Source organism: Lissotriton helveticus, chromosome 9 (assembly GCF_964261635.1).
Source record: "Lissotriton helveticus chromosome 9, aLisHel1.1, whole genome shotgun sequence".
In the NCBI taxonomy this organism is placed as follows: domain Eukaryota; kingdom Metazoa; phylum Chordata; class Amphibia; order Caudata; family Salamandridae; genus Lissotriton; species Lissotriton helveticus.
In genome coordinates, this window is record NC_136070.1 from 71,313,862 (window position 1) to 71,329,282 (window position 15,421).

A 15,421-nucleotide genomic window follows, 5' to 3' on the forward strand; every position below is an offset into this window, starting at 1 on the left:
TCACTATACCGCACTAAGCTGTTGCTTTGGCTATTAAACACACGCTAGACCACTAGCTCGACCCCAGAAGAGCTCACGCATTCACGCAGAGAAAACAAATCGAAAACGAAACCATAGCTAACAGGAAGCATTGGCTACGGAACACCGGGCCACGTGAGGCTGGCCAATCACTTCCTGTGAGAGATCTAGACGGGCGGATAGAGCGTCATACGGGGGCGGGTCATTTGTCTTAACCAATCACAGGAGCCATGCGTGTAACAACATCCAGCTGACCCGTCGGAGTACTGACTGTAAACTTTTCAATCATGAATGAGTAGTTTTCGTATGTTTTTTTTTCCTTAATCCGGTCTGCACGTGCACAAACTAGAGTCGAAGCAAAGCAGGTAGGCGATCAGTTTTAATACCTTTTTGTGTTATAATACTTATTTAAGGTCGGAGGGTTGGTGTGTATGTTCAGTTTTAAAATAACACTTTATTGTCTTGTTTCGCTCTGTGAAATGTTTTGCTGTCCTGGGTTTATCGTTGTAGGTTTTATAGTTAGGTATTTACTTTAATTACTTTTGTCTAGCACCAGCCCCACCCTCTATATCAAGCATCTAAGGGATGGTAGTTCAAGTTATATCTCACCCGAGGTGCAAGGTCTGTGCCTAACCCCTTCTGCATTATTTGCCCATTGTACCATGTAATCAAAATTAACTTAAAACCAAGCACTAGCAACGCCAGTAGGTCTTGCTTTAAAGGATTGTTGTATGTATGTGAAGCATTACAAGTAGATAGCAAGGGGAAGCAAATGTATTTGTGTGGAAAATTGGCATAGGTTAAAAGGTGAAGTAACAGTCAAGGCAGACCTAAAAACTATGTACATGAGTTACTAGACTTCTCTTATCTGTGCTGCTGCTAGAGGAAGCCGCTTACAAATTGCACTTATCTAGGACACTGTAATAGCATGATAGTGCCAGGTGAGCCAGTGAGAGTTCACCAGGACAATCAGAAAAGAAATGGGATCAGAAAATTCAAGCTCAGGCAGCTGGATAAATAAACACAATGATCATAGCTGTTGGAGGGCAAGCACTTTTTTGTGGAAGCACATAACTTCTGACCAATCAAAACATGCACTTCTGGGTCCCAACAGGTGGGCGGAGCCAAAGCCACTCCTGGAGATTCTCACATAATTACATAATTGTCTGACAACAACTGCGTGATCAAGACAGGCCATAAAAAGAATTAATTCATTTGAGGTGATCTAAATATTATGTAAATCCCTGCTAGAACATTGGGGGCATATTCTGAGCCCTGCTATCCACCCAGATACCGGACGTGCCTTCCTGCCTGCCCGAGTCCTCCCGCTGCCGCGTGCACCATCTCCAGCATCCGCCGAGCGGAGGACTCGGTTACCCAGCAACCCCTGTGGCGGCGCCACCAGAAGACGTCATTGTAGGCGCCTGGAGGCGCTTAAAGATCGGGCTCCCTCGCAACGCGGGACGCCGGGCGAAGCCCGGGCAAAGGGCGGGCCGTCTGTGGCCGTCAGAGGCCGATTGAGGCCAGGCCGGGCCTATTCTCTTGCATCCATCCTCCAACCTTCCCACTGCTGGAATGTCTGCTTCAGGTATGAGCCCCGAATTAACTATTGTGGATAAGCCGGGGGGGCTGCCGTTAAAAGGTACTCTTGACAATTATTTCACCAAGGTCCTCATTGACTTTGAAAAGGAGACCACGCTATCAGAGCGAAGGGCGGAGCGCCGTCGCTCAGTAGAAAGTCTGAAAAACAAAACTATAATAGATCCTACACTGAATGCCCCTTTTCCTAATGGGGGGAATCTCAGCGGAACTGAAGATCTAACTCTGCAAGAGAGTGTCCCATTTTTGCTACAAGACTGTACCCCTACATCGTGTGCCTCTACTGGACAGACCTTGAGTCCTACTCCACTTTCTAGTCCTATCAGTTTAACAAGGGATTCAGTTAGTGCGAATCGCATTTCTGACAAATTTAAACTTAAACGTAGTAAGAATAAAAGGCCAATTTTGCCTAAGGTACAAGGCCCACCACCCTGCAAAAGAAGACGCAAGGGGGGGTGTTAGACCTGTCTGGATTTTTTTGCGTAGTCCCTCCTCATTATTATTTATTTTGTCCCCTTTTTGCCCCTCTTCCCCTTACTAATTTTTGTGTCTACTACTTTTTTAGGTGTTGGTCAAGGGGATAGGTGTTCTTTTTCCCCCCATAATCTTTTACCTCAGGCCCAGAGGCCTGTTCTGACAGGGGAAAGTTGGAACCACAAAATGGTGGCTACCAACTGCCCTAACTGCCAAGTCCAGAACTTACCCATAGACCAGCATAGGGCATTCCAGAACCTTCTGGTCCATTCTGGACCACTGAAGGGCAGCCTATAAAAGGCGGAATGCGGGGCAGCCATTTTGTCTACCTGTGAGAGTCAGCTGGAGGACAGGCTATCCTGGCAGGTGGGAGGAGATTAGTGTAAGGGTTAAACTCTTGGACTGAGAAGCAGCCTAATAATACCACTTCTCTATCCCTCCTGTGGGTTTCTTGTCTTGTCCCCGCTGTGGAAGATAAGGGAGATCCTTGGCGCCTGACTAACCCCTAGCTTAGGAATAGCGGGGTGTCAAAGGAGAAGGAGACTGCCGTGCTGCAGAGCGCAGTCCTCTGCCCAGTAGAAAGACTGGCGAGAGATTTTTACTGAACAAGTGCTGACCAGGATTAGGGCTAACCTTGTGGCCCCCCCCCTTGTTCAGTCATCCACTGAATCCTACCCCCGGTTGCTGTGCCCGACCCCCAGCTACCAAAAATCCCACAGAGAGTCATCCATTACCTGTGGTGGACAGTTTCTGGCTGTGGAGAGGAGTCCACCGTGGAAGGGGCAGAAGCGGGGTGAAGCGGAGCCTGTCTATTCCCCAAGCCAGCGCCTGATGAGCTGTGCTGGATTAGTGGCTGAGCGCTGACTTAGGAGAGCGGAGAATGAGAGAAGTTGGGCTGTTCCGCCCCTGTATTGGCGCATGGTGTGCGACGCTAATCTGAAGCAGTAGAGAGACGCTGTGAGGCCGACGAGCGGTAGTGTCTCTGGGCCGCTTCTGAGTGAGGAAGAGGGAGCGGCGTCTCTCCGCGGTGGCTGCGCAGTGAAGACGGACCTGAGGAAGTGCCCGGAGGCTCACGTGAGAGGCGGCGCCAGCGTGAGTGAGCCGCGCATGTCTGGGGAAGTAGTGTGCTAGTCCGTCCGACGCTGAGGAGGAGCGCCCGGAATCCCACAATAACTTGTGAGCTTCTTCCCTGTTTCTCTCCCCTGCTCGAGCGCCACACGGTAGCTGGCGTGAGCGGGAGGGGAGATCTGCGGTAACTGCCTTTACCCGTTCGAGCGTTACATAAGGAGCTGGCTCGAGCGGGGTGGGAGCGGAGGGGCCTGAGGGGCTGAGAAGCTTTTGCCAACGCTGGACACCCTTGGCCTTCCGGGTAATTTTCCCCCCACCCTCTGGTGCTGCAAGGCTTTGCCCACAAGTAAGGAGGTGATCTGAAGTGGGAAGGTGGAGCTAGAGCCTGTAAACAAATCCCATAGACATGGATTATTGTTGTTTTTCTCCTCAAATGAGATGCATGAGGTGGGGAGGAGCTGAATGAACCAATCTGAAAAGGGAATGTTGAAGGTATCTGTCGCTTGGGGAAGAATATAAGACCCCCATAAGAGTTGTTGAGGTTAACAAAGAACTTGAGTATTTCCCTCACCTCTCATTGGGTGTGCACTCACTTTGTGAATAAAGGGGCAGATAAGGGAGGTAGAGGTTTAAGCACTGAAGAGAAGTCAAAGTCAGTAAAGTTGAATCTGATGTAATGAAATGTACTATCGATATTGATTATTGATTCCAGTTAACAAATCTGAGAGTGTTATTACTGATTTAATAACAGATGTACTGTAATGTTGAAAATAGGTGGTAAATTGCTTTGCAGTTTAAAAGAAGTACTTGCTAATTCCAAGACAACCTGAAATGTATTAAGTGGTGTATTCTGAAAACAAAAGAGCCAAGATATATATTATTTTTATAAAGCAGTACTTATTTTCCTATACTTTGGTGTAGTGTTGTTTTTGTGTGCTATTGCGTGGATTTACTCTTGGGTGGTCTGCAACCTTCACACTGTGCCTCTAGAAATTGCATGTCTTACCCCTAGGCCAGGCTACCCTAGGTGACCTGGCATCTCAGGTTCTAACAGGGGGGCAATGCAAATACCTAAGATTTGTCACTCAGATTTTGGCAAGTCTCTCAAGCCCGGTATCACACCCGAACAGACTTTAGCACCTGCAGAAGACAAATTGTTAAATCTGACAGTCGATTCAATATCCCTGCACACTGGAATGGACATTTGCATTAGTCTACCCGCCGATGCACCTGTAGAATCTACATTGAAATCAGTATATACTAGTGTCTTATTAGATAGCATGGAACACTTAATTAGATCCTTCATTTTACCTATCATTGAAAGGTTAAAAAATGTGGAGAAACGTCTTGAGGTTATGGAGTTGGGTGTTGGGAGGAAGGATCACTTACCTGAGGTCCTGGTGAGGGAGGCTGTGCCGCCCTTGATCCCGATCCCGGTCATACCAGCTATGTCCACTGCCCCTAAAGTCTCATCCCAACCCATTATAGTTACATCAAAATCCCCCAAAATGGCAGGTTCCATTCAACGAAAGCTATCTCCCCCTAAGCAGGCAAAAAAATCAGTCGTAATTCCCGCGAGTAACATCATGAGGGATCAGGAAAAGGTACCTGCAGGGAAATTACATGAGGTGAGGAGAGGCATCAGACACACAAGGGTTCCAACGAATAGGGCTCCATTAGCAGAACTCCCCCTGGAAGCTTTGCCTTATGTGGTTGTCTTAACAGGGGTTCCTGTATTGGCTGATAACAAGAGGGAAGGGTTTGCCCAGCTGAAGAATACAATTATGCATTGGTTTAGAGTATACAGACCAATGGCAAGTAACATCAATGGCGAAATAGTACATGTTCGCCGACTTCCTTGGCTGGGTAGTAGAAGTAAGGACGTTGAGGGAGATGTAGTCGTAGTCAACTTTAGAGATTCGTGTGCGGTCAATTATATATTAAACTGGCCTGCAGGGAATGGTAACAACAGCATTATCCCCCGCCCTCTGACCTATTTCTATCCCAGATCCTTAGTGTTCGCCCCAAAATACACAAGTGGACAATCACATACCCATACATATTTTCCAACCCCATTTAACACCAGGCATTTGTTACATGCACAATACCAAATGCCTGCTGTTGATCCCTACGGGTGGAATACTGTACCCCCCAGAGTCAATACAAATTTGAACAGAAACATGGACTATCTGAGGCCTTTCACATCCCTGGAGACACTTAATAGGTTCGATGTGTTTAGTGGTATGGATGATTGCGACTGAAGTTTACAGTCGAGGTGGGGTATGGGTGGACAATCCCATACCACTAGTCCAGAAGGTGCAGCCCATGGGGTTTTAGAAGAAATCACTCCGTATCCCATGGTTCATCAGCTTCTGGGAAGAAAAATGTAGAAGGGGAAGGAGAGGGCTCCAAAATTCCACAAGAAGGATGTTTAAAGTTGATCTCATGGAATATAGCCGGGTTAAAAAATAAGCTACTAACCCCAGAGTGGGCGGCCTTTATGGCAACACATGACATATGCCTCATGCAAGAGACCTGGGCACTGGAAGAGAGCAGTAGCTCGTCTTTCGCAACATTTGACATCCTGGCCGTGTCTACAGGCAGAGGCCGCCCATCGGGTGGGTTGTCAATTTGGATAGGTACCCATTTGGGTATCCAGGCGACCCAAATACAAACAAACTCATTGGATATACAGTGTGTCTTATTAAAACCCGCAAGCAAACCCAAAGTAGCAATAATAAATATCTACTCCAGACCATCCAGAAATGGACAAGAGTCGGAAACAATTAAAGCCCTGAATTCTTTTATCCAGAGGCTAGACCCCTCTATTTCAATAATTCTTGGGGGAGACTCAATTCGAACCACTGGGAAGTCTGGAGCTGGGTGAGCAAGATGAGGTTGACGCACTTTGGCATATTCCTGAGCCCAATATTACCCCGGTTAGTGCATGGACTCCTTTAGCTCTCCAGATAAAATCCCTCTCCCTTGAAACATCTTTGCGGGCATGTAATGGGAGATTGGACCCTGATTCCCCAGCTATAGTTACGTTTAACCAAGTAGGGCAAACATCCATCATTGACTACTGTGAGAAGTTGGCCTGATGTGCAGTGCTCACTATTCTAGTGATCACTATATATCAGTCCAAACAACCCTTATTGATGATTGGTTGTAAGTCAACCTTATAGACCAGCTATCCTAGTAGCATGGATACGAGCAGTCTAAGGCTAAGACTCTAGAGGGCGTGTTAAGCCAGCTGTTTTACCATCACATTACCCCTTGAACACCCAGTGAAAGGACACCACACAAGTGTTATGAAAATAAACAGTGTATTTATTAGAATCACAACAACCCTGTACTCTTTATGAGGACAGGGTGCTAGGCACACAACAAAACTCTTATGAAAATACTTAAGTTAGCACGTTATACACAAATGCCCGAGGGGCACGAAAAACCATATACTTAAAAAGTGGAATGCGAATTACTAGCAGGTAAGTAACAGTTCTAATAGGCTTTGGAATCGCTAGGACTGAACTAGGGAATCGTTAGATTACTACTAGGAGACCTAGGGGACTCGGGTGCAGAGTGTGCACTCTCACGCGGGATGCGGGACAAAGTCTATGGAGGCTAGTAAAGGCAAAGTTAGTGTTCACGGGCGAACCCGACCTGGTAGGAAGAAAACGACAGTGGATCCTGACCCTAGGATAGTGAGGCTATGCTGGGACACCGAAGTGCCGAAGTTACCTAGCCCAGGGGCTGCAGCTGCATAGGTCTGAAAAGACGTCGGGGATCTCGTTGCCGGACCAGGAGCCTGGAAGGAAGAAGTTGCTGGCAGGCGACCAGTGAAGAAAAGTTCGATGGATCCAAGCCTGGATCAAGGAAGAAGAAAACCTGAAAGCAGAGGGGACCAAGTTCTTGAATCACTAGCCAGTGATTAAGTGGGCACCAGGATGGCACCGGGCGAAGTCACCGCAGTCAGGTGAGTGGGCGCTGCTGGGCTCTGCAGTCTCTCGGACCAGGAGGCGTTGTCGGCGACCAGGATGGAGGTGCGAGCTGTCCCACGGAGGTTCTTGCTGTCGACGTCGCTGGACCCAGGATTGGGCAACAAGTCTTGGCAAATGCAAGGCCCACGCGGTGGACCTAAAATGGCGTCTTGGGTGGACCAGGAGGGTCCAGGGTACTTCTCCGATGGAGGGAAGCAAGGGCCAGTCTGGAGCAACCAGACCAGCAGCAGAAATGTCGTCGGGCGTCGTCAGGAAGGCCACAAGCCAGCGGGCTAGTAGCCAAACAACGCGGTGAGCAGCAAAAAGCAGAAGGGCCCCACGCAGATCGTGGAGATGCTGGGGGGCTGCTCTTCGGTGCTGGAGCTGCTCAGGGTGGGGGCTTCTCGGACCCCAAAGCACTCACCAGGAATTCACTCGGCGGGCTTGCTGGAAAGAAGTCGTGCAGTCTTGCAGATGGCCGGTCCCTTGAGGTCTCGTCGCACCCACGGTTCTCAGCTGGGCTGTAGAGGTGGGTAGAGGTCAGAGGTGCCAGGGAAGCCGGTTCTCGTCGAGCTGGGCAGTCGGATTCCGGAGGAAGGACGTGCAGCAGACCGCAGTGTTCTTAGATGGTGCCTGCGGATGCAGGGTGACTACTCCTTAGTCACAAGGGAGAAATCTTAGGAAGAAGTCTTGAGTTCCTTTCGTGGAAAGTAGTTTCAGGATTCAAAGATGATCTGATTTGGAAGGGGGCCAGTTCCTACCTTTATCCTGTAAAAAGGGGCTGGCACGCGACTAAGTCCTGCCCTATGGGTGGGACTAGGAGGGGGGTGGTTACACCCACTTCCTTGGCGGGCTTTTCCCCAGTACAGGGTCTGGAGTGACCCTGGAACTGGTTCCAGCCAGCCTATGCACAGTGAGCACCGGGGTGCCACGTGCAGTCACCTTCCTCTAAAGCCCTGCCTACCTACAATACACAAAACCCTGTCTGGGACGGTGCTGGCACCGCCCCTGGCAGGAAACCCTTTGTCCTTATCTCCTGCTCTGGGAGGACTCCCAGCAGCAGGAGGGCAGACTTGTGTCTCGGTGGCAGCATCCATTTTGTGGATGCTAAGGCTCTGTCTGACTTTAACCGGGGTTAGGGGTTACATACATGTCGTGTCCCTCTAGAAGGGTGGAATGCTAACCCCGTCGCCAGAATTGGCGAGGGGTTAGTATTCCAATTCGTATGACACCTTACTCGACATGTTTTGATAAAGCGATACCAGAGTTGGCACATAACCGCGAGGATTATAATGCACTTAAGAGTATATGGTATGCGATATCATGGAAACGGCTAAGGGATGGATCCCGAAAGCCGCAGACAGGCTCAGCTCATGCCAGAGCACCATCTCACACGATTCCAAGCACTCTGCCTTCAGGATTGTTAAGGCCTGCCATAGGAGTGACTGATAGGAGATCTGTGTGTCCATTTTAGGGTTAGATATAGGTATACTATATCTAAAGCAAAGGGTGAGTACACCACCTTGCCCCAGCTGTCGTGCAGCCAGTTGTGTCAGTTTTAGTTAGTCAATCCAGGGGTGGCACAATACATGCTTCAGCCCCTGGGAGACTTCTGGGTGCACCTCAGCCCTGGGTACAGGGACTTGGAGAGGGCCCAGTGCCAATTCAGTACCTGAGTACAATTTGGATAGAGAGAACAGCTAGGCTGTGGGTCTGATTAGCAGGCCCACAGCCAGGGAAAGTCGTAAACCAGTGCAGCAAAAAGCAAAAAATCTGGGTGATCATAGGATTGCAGACCCTACTCTCCTACATGACCCCCCCCCAAACTTTGGGACAATAAACTAACCTTGACCAGGTGAGTCTTCTTGCTCTAAGTGGAAATACCTGGAGAGCCCATCAGCATTGCTGTGATCAGTCCCAGGTCTATGCTCCACTGTAAAATCCATCCCCTGTAGGGAAATGGACCACCTAAGCAGTTTGGGGTTTTCACCCTTCATCTGATTTAGCCACAAGAGGGGCTTATGGTCTGTCTGAATGGTGAAGTGAGTGCCAAACAAGTAGGCCCTCAGCTTCTTCAGGGCCCAGACCACAGCAAAGGCCTCCCTCTCAATAGCTGACCAATTTTTCTCTCTGGGTGTCAACCTTCTACTAATGAAAGCAATAGGCTGATCATTACCATCAAAATTCAGTTGAGACAGAACAGCTCCCACACCCAACTCAGAAGCATCTGTTTGGACAATGAATGGCTTGGAGTAATCTGGACTCTTGAGGATAGGTGCTGTGCACATGGCCTGCTTTAGGTCATTGAATGCTTTCTGACAGCTTGCTGTCCACTGAACTTTCTTTGGCATCTTCTTGCTTGTCAGGTCATTAAGGGGGGTCACTATGGACCCATAATTTCTGACAAACTTCCTATAGTACCCAGTCAGGCCCAAGAAAGCTCGAACCTGAGTCTGGGTGATTGGAGGAGTCCAGTCCTTGATGGCCTGTATCTTACTCTCCAGTGGCTGAACCTGGCCTCCACCTACAAGGTGGCCCAGGTATACAACCTGTGTCTGCCCTATCTGGCACTTTGTGGCCTTGATAGTGAGGCCTGCCTTTTGCAGGGCCTCTAACACTTTCCTCAGGTGGACCAGGTGATCCTCCCAGGTGGAGCTAAAGACAGCAATATCATCCAGATATGCTGCACAGAAGTCATCCAGCCCAGTGAGGACTTGATTCACCAACCTTTGGAAGGTGGCAGGTGCATTTTTCAGTCCAAAGGGCATTACCACAAATTGATAATGCCCTCCAGGGGTAGAAAATGCTGTCTTGGGTTTGGCTTCCTCAGCTAACCTGATTTGCCAATACCCAGCTGTCAAATCAAATGTGCTTAAGAAGTTGGCAGAAGCCAATCTATCTATAAGCTCATCTGCTCTTGGTATTGGGTGGGCATCAGTCTTAGTGACTGCATTGAGGCCTCTGTAGTCTACGCAAAACCTCATCTCTCTCTTACCACCCTGGGTGTGAGGCTTTGGCACTAGAACTACTGGGCTAGCCCAAGGGCTATCTGAGGGCTCAATGACTCCCAGCTCCAACATTTTCTGCACTTCAGTTTTGATGCAGTCTCTAACATGATCAGGCTGTCTGTAGATTTTACTCTTGACAGGCAGACTGTCTCCAGTGTCAACATCATGGGTACACCAATCAGTTTGGCTGGGTGTCAGAGAGAACATATGTCTGAAGGATTGCAGAACTTGCCTGCAATCCTGTTGCTGATGTTCAGTGAGGCTGCCACAAAAGACAACACCATCAACTGACCCATCATCAGGATTCTGAGTGAGCAGGTCTGGGAGAGGGTCACTCTCTTCCTCCTGTCCCTCATCTGTGGCCATGAGCAAGCTCATGTCCTTCCTGTCAACATATGCCTTGAGCCTGTTAACATGGAGCACTCTGAGAGGGCTCCTGGGAGTTCCAAGGTCCACCAAGTAGGTAACCTCTCCCTTTTGCTCAATGATGGTGTGGGGCCCAGACCATTTGTCTTTCAGAGCTGCTGGGGCCACTGGCTCCAGCACCCACACCTTCTGTCCTGGCTGGTACACCGTCAGAACAGCCTTTTGGTCATGCCAAGCTTTTTGAAGTTCTTGGCTGGCCTCAAGGTTTTTGGATGCCTTTTCCATGTACTCAGCCATCCTGGAGCGGAGACCAAGTACATAGTCCACTATGTTGGTTGCAGGCTTTTTGAGAGGTCTCTCCCATCCTTCCTTCACCAAACACAGGGGTCCTCTTACAGGATGCCCATACAGAAGCTCAAAAGGGCTGTAGCCAACCCCCTTCTGTGGGACCTCTCTGTAAGCAAACAAGAGGCAGGGGATCAGGACATCCCATCTTCTCCTAAGAGGTTCAGGTAGTCCATGAATCATCCCTTTCAGGGTCCTGTTGAATCTCTCAACAAGCCCATTGCATTGTGGATGATAGGGTGTGGTGAACTTGTAGTTCACACCACACTCTTTCCACATGGCAGTCAGATATCCTGACATGAAGTTTGTACCTCTGTCAGAAACGACCTCCTTAGGGAAACCCACTCTGGAGAACACTCCAACTAGGGCTCTTGCCACTACAGGGGCTGTAGTGGTCCTAAGGGGAATAGCCTCAGGATACCTGGTGGCATGGTCCACCACCACCAGTATAAACTTGTGTCCTGATGCTGTCTGGGGTTCCATTGGACCAACAATGTCAATCCCCACTCTTTCAAAGGGAACCCCCACCACAGGTAGTGGTATGAGGGGGGCCTTTGTTGTGCCACCTGACTTACCACTGGCTTGGCAAGTGACACAGGAGCGACAAAACTCCTTGGTATTCTCATTCATATGGGGCCAGTGAAAGTGTGAGACAAGCCTGTCCCAAGTCTTTGTCTGACCTAAGTGACCTGCAAGGGGAATCTCATGGGCCAATGTGAGAGGGAAACCTCTCAGAGACAAGGGGATGACCAGCCTCCTGGTTGCACCAGGCTTGGGGTCTCTTGACTCAGAGTACAGGAGTCCATCTTCCCAGTATACCCTGTGGGCACCTGTGGCATTCCCTGCAGCCTCAGCAGCAGCCTGCTGTCTGAGGGGTTCAAGGGAAGGGCAGCTCAACTGTTCCTTCCCCAGGTCTGCTCTGGAGGGTCCCCCTGAGCCCAGAAACTCAACTTGATCAAGTTCAAGCTCTTTAGGCTCAGTTTCCCTCAGCTCTTCTAGATCAGCCTCCTCAGAGACTTGATCCTCAACCTGGGGCAAGGGGGAAGGCAAAGCCTTACCCTTACTGCTCTTCTTCTTGGAAGGTGTCTGGTCCATAATTTCAGGATCCAGCACCTGTTCAGTGGGGCATCTTCTGGCCTGTGACCTAGTCACAGCAAGCACATGTGCTGGCAAGCCTAACATCTCCATGTGAGTCCTCTGCTCCACTTCTGACCATTGTGATGACTCCAAATCATTGCCCAACAAACAATCAACTGGGAGGTCTGAACTGACTACAACTTTCTTTTGTCCCTTCACTCCACCCCAGGAGAAAGCCACAATTGCCACACTATGACTAGTAGTGACATTGCTGGCATTGGTCACCAGGAAATCAGTACCTGGCATGATCTGTCCAGGGTCCACAAAGTTAGGTGTCACCATGGTGACACTGGCACAAGTGTCCCTATAGGCCTGAGCCATTTTGCCATTTATCAAAGGTGTCTGCCTGTATTTGCCCAAAGTATTGGGACTTATTTCAGGGGACATATCCATATCCCCTGTACAGACAAGGACAGCCTGAGTGAGTGTGCCAACTAAGTTGTCAGACCCCTCAGTACCCAAGGTTAACCCAACTAATGCCTTGGGAGTGACACTACCACTACTGACTGTACTAGGGGGTGCAGTTGCTTTAGGAGCTGTAGTGGCAGGAGTTTGTCCTCCTCTTTTGGTGCACTCACTAAACCAGTGAGATTTACTTTTGCAGTACTGGCACCACCTTTTTGACTGGCCTTCTTGAGTCTTCTTCTTCTGGGAAGCCTGACCCCCACCCTCTTTGGTTTGTTGGGGACCTGGTGAAGACTTCTGGTCATTTTGCTCATTCTTAACATTACCCTTCTGGTCTGCTTTCTTCTGACCACCCTGGTTCTGGTTCTGCTTGATCCTTGTCCTGACCCATTTGTCTGCCTTCTTTCCCAATTCTTGGGGAGAGGTCAGATCTGAATCAACAAGGTGCTGGTGCAGCAACTGGTTCTGACAATTGTTTAAAATTTGTTCTCTCATCATTAGATTATACAATCCTGTGTAATCTGTAACCTTGCTACCCAGCAACCAGCCCTCCAAAGCCTTAGTGGCACAATCCACAAAATCAGACCAGTCCTGAGACTGAGTTTTCTGGGTGTCTCTGAACAGCAACCTGTACTGCTCAGTGGTTAAACCAAACCCATCAACCAGTGTATTCTTCAGGACCTGGTAATTGTTAGCATCCTCCACTCTTGTAGTGAGGAGCTTATCTCTACCTTTACCATCAAAGGAGAGCCACAGTATAGCTGCCCACTGACTCTGGGGAATGCCCTGCACAGTGCAGGCCCTCTCCAGAGCAGCCATCCATTTCTGGATATCATCCCCTTGCTTAAAGGGGGGCACTATTTTAGTCAGGTGTTTAGTATCTAAACCCTTCTCTCTATCTCTTGGGAGATTGCTGCCACCAGTGGGAGCTAGCCCACTCATCTGCTGCTCTCTAGCAAAGGCAAGCTTTTCTTTGGCCAGGGCAAGTTCTTCCCTTTCAATCCTCAGTTCAGCTTGTCTCATTCTAGCTTCATGCTCTTTTCTCTGTGGAGAAGTAAATCTCCTCTGTGGAGGATTCCTTCTCCCCTGAGAAGAGGCATTAGAGTGCAGAGATCTATTGGAGTCCCTAGAAAGAGATCTATCTCTCCTAACTCCAAGGTTAGGCCCACTTCGGGTTAGTACTGGGGGGCCCCCAGATCCTAGCCCAAGTAAGTCTAAGTTGGTCCTAGTTAGCCTTCTGACTACCTCAAGACCTTTGTCTACCTCATCCCCAGAGAGTTCCTCTTGATCCTCCTCCTCAACTGCTGAATCAGTGTTGGGGAGGTCTGGATCCCCAGAGGTTCCCTCTAAGGCTGGCATGTTCTCATGTAATTGAGAAAGCTTTCTGGCATCATATGTCTCTAAGAGACCTATCAGAAAGGGAATGGTGGGGTTAGACCCCTGCTTCAGTTTCCTGGAGACACAGATTTGTCTCATCTCCTGAAAACTGAGAGCTGCATATCTTGAAGTGACCTGTGGAGGGTCAACACTGACCAGGGGAGTCTCAGTAGATTCTCCCTGGGTAGACATGCTTTTCTAGTGAGGTGTAAGTGGTGCACTTACCTACACTATATGTTTGCCTACTGATCCCTTGCTAGAGTTGTAGTTTAGGGTGTGCTAGGCCCTAGGAGCTACAACAGCTGGTTCAGTAGAACTCAGAGTATTCTAAGCTAAGTTATATGTACCTTTAGTACTTATGTGATCTTTCACAAGATATTCTTAGGGCATGTGTGGTAAAACAACAGCAAGCTCAAATCCCAACCGCTGCTCACCAATGTGAGAAGTTGGCCTGATGTGCAGTGCTCACTATTCTAGTGATCACTATATATCAGTCCAAACAACCCTTATTGATGATTGGTTGTAAGTCAACCTTATAGACCAGCTATCCTAGTAGCATGGATACGAGCAGTCTAAGGCTAAGACTCTAGAGGGCGTGTTAAGCCAGCTGTCTTACCATCACATTACCCCTTGAACACCCAGTGAAAGGACACCACACAAGTGTTATGAAAATAAACAGTGTATTTATTAGAATCACAACAACCCTGTACTCTTTATGAGGACAGGGTGCTAGGCACACAACAAAACTCTTATGAAAATACTTAAGTTAGCACGTTATACACAAATGCCCGAGGGGCACGAAAAACCATATACTTAAAAAGTGGAATGCGAATTACTAGTAGGTAAGTAACAGTTCTAATAGGCTTTGGAATCGCTAGGACTGAACTAGGGAATCGTTAGATTACTACTAGGAGACCTAGGGGACTCGGGTGCAGAGTGTGCACTCTCACGCGGGATGCGGGACAAAGTCTATGGAGGCTAGTAAAGGCAAAGTTAGTGTTCACGGGCGAACCCGACCTGGTAGGAAGAAAACGACAGTGGATCCTGACCCTAGGATAGTGAGGCTATGCTGGGACACCGAAGTGCCGAAGTTACCTAGCCCAGGGGCTGCAGCTGCATAGGTCTGAAAAGACGTCGGGGATCTCGTTGCCGGACCAGGAGCCTGGAAGGAAGAAGTTGCTGGCAGGCGACCAGTGAAGAAAAGTTCGATGGATCCAAGCCTGGATCAAGGAAGAAGAAAACCTGAAAGCAGAGGGGACCAAGTTCTTGAATCACTAGCCAGTGATTAAGTGGGCACCAGGATGGCACCGGGCGAAGTCACCGCAGTCAGGTGAGTGGGCGCTGCTGGGCTCTGCAGTCTCTCGGACCAGGAGGCGTTGTCGGCGACCAGGATGGAGGTGCGAGCTGTCCCACGGAGGTTCTTGCTGTCGACGTCGCTGGACCCAGGATTGGGCAACAAGTCTTGGCAAATGCAAGGCCCACGCGGTGGACCTAAAATGGCGTCTTGGGTGGACCAGGAGGGTCCAGGGTACTTCTCCGATGGAGGGAAGCAAGGGCCAGTCTGGAGCAACCAGACCAGCAGCAGAAATGTCGTCGGGCGTCGTCAGGAAGGCCACAAGCCAGCGGGCTAGTAGCCAAACAACG

General features: G+C 49.3%; 1 protein-coding gene across 7 annotated transcripts in view; it reads left to right on the plus strand.

Moving 5' to 3' along the window:
- Positions 1 to 226: 226 nt before the first annotated feature.
- Positions 227 to 15,421, plus strand: part of DCAF4 (DDB1 and CUL4 associated factor 4) — a 241,436-nt gene continuing 226,241 nt past the window's right edge. For 3 of the 7 annotated variants that reach the window (XM_078659484.1, XM_078659486.1, XM_078659482.1), the window contains exon 1: positions 227 to 383. The gene's annotated coding sequence lies outside the window, so the exon portion shown is untranslated. The remainder of the gene's footprint in view (positions 384 to 15,421) is intronic. The other 4 variants (XM_078659485.1, XM_078659488.1, XM_078659483.1 and 1 more) reach the window with 3 other exon arrangements.